Raw genomic sequence first — 1,911 nt, forward strand, 5'->3', positions numbered from 1 at the left:
TTCAGAGAAAGCTGGCACTGCTTTCAAGATAATTTAGTAAAGAATAAAGACTATTTGTGAAAGTGCAGCACATCCTAGTGGATACAGAGGAACTCGACTCTCTGTTGGCTTTGTAGTGTTTACACGCTAACAAATGTTTTGTTGTCATTTATCAATGTATAAATCCACATAGAGCGGAATTAGAAAAGAATCAACCTCTTTAAAACTCACATTTTGTTGCTTTGCAGCTTTCATTCAGCTGTATTTACTCAATGCAACTTATAACATCCAAGTGAAAGATCTAACACCAACATGTCAAGAAAAAAAAAAAAAACATTCACTGAGTTGGAAAAGTGTTTGTATTTTGTTGAACCTACTTTTGTGTTAATTGCAGCCTTAAGTCAATTTCAATTATGTATCTGTCTCATAGCTTTGCACATGTAGAGTTTGCAATATTTGCCCACTCATTGCATAAACGCTCAAATTCAGTTCAATTTGATGGTGATCATTTTTGGACTGCAGTCTTACAGTAATTCCATGGATTTTCAGTGGGGTTTAAGTCTAGGTTCTGACTTGGCCATCCAAGGACCTTTTTCTCTTTCAAGCACTGTGTGTTCAGTTTTGCTGTGTGATTTGGGTCATTGTCATGTTGGAAGTTAAACCTTCTTCCCATTGACAACATTCTGGCAGAGGGCAGCAGATTTTCCTCAAGAGTTTTGACGTATTTTGCCCTATCCATTTTTCCTTCTGTCCTGACAAGTGCTCCAGTCCTGCTGCAGAGAAACACTTCATAACAGGAAATTATCACTTTATCGTAGGAATGCTGTTTTTTGGATGGCGAGCTGAATTGGATTTTATTTCTGCCAGACATATCGTTTGGTGTTGAGGCCAATTAATAGAATTTTTGTATCATCTGCCTCAGAATCTTCAAGGTGTGCTTTGATATAGTCATGACTGCATGTTGCCTTTCTTGAAGAGTGGCTTTTTTCTTGCATCCCTCCCATACGAGCCAGAATTTGTGATATTGTTGTCACATGTGCACAATGGCCACTCTTTGTCATGAATTCCTGCAACAGTACATCTTTCTAATGCAACTAGACGGATGAACTGTTACTTTCTCTACAGTCAAAAATCTGGGTGTTGCATTAGCCAGTCAATTGTCTTTTGAAAATCACATTTTCCATGCTACTAAAACAGCTTTCTTCTTTCTTAGAAACATTGCCAAGCTACGAAACATGTTATCTGTTTCTGATGCAGAAAAGCTAGTTCATGCATTCATGACCTCTAGACTGGGCTATTGTAATGCACTTCTAGGTGGTTGTCCTGCTTGTTCAATAAACAAGCTACAGGTAGTCCAAAATGCAGCAGCTAGAGTCCTTACCAGGTCAAGAAAATATGATCATATTACCCCAATTTTACAGTCTCTGCACTGGCTAACTATTAAGTTTCAGTTGCAAAATATTATTACTTACCTATAAGGCTGTAACACATTAAAAACTTCATAATCACGGGAAGAAGGAGGCGGGAACTGGCAGACATTCAAATCAAGACTTTAATAATAAAATAAACACAAAACAGCGTGACAGCCCCTCACGGACCACTGCCACGCACAAACAAAAACAAACACAAAATAAAACCCAGACCTGGTCCTCTCTTGTCCTTCACTGTCGTCGCTCCTCTTTTGTATCCTTCTGATCTCCTCCGTGGGACTCGAGACCGGTTAGTGGACCAAATGTCGCTCATTTCCCAATCAGTGGATTTGCATTAGGCAATATATATAGGATATTTCATACTGGCAGAAAATAAAGAATAGTGGAATTTGTTACAGTGCAGTTATAGTATTTTTAGCTTTCGGAACCAATAAAACAACCATATAGTTCAATCTGAATTGCTTTTAAAAACTTTTTTTTTTTTTTTTTTTTATTAAAAGAA

The sequence above is a fragment of the Carassius auratus genome, chromosome 35 (assembly GCF_003368295.1).
Source record: "Carassius auratus strain Wakin chromosome 35, ASM336829v1, whole genome shotgun sequence".
Taxonomy (NCBI): domain Eukaryota; kingdom Metazoa; phylum Chordata; class Actinopteri; order Cypriniformes; family Cyprinidae; genus Carassius; species Carassius auratus.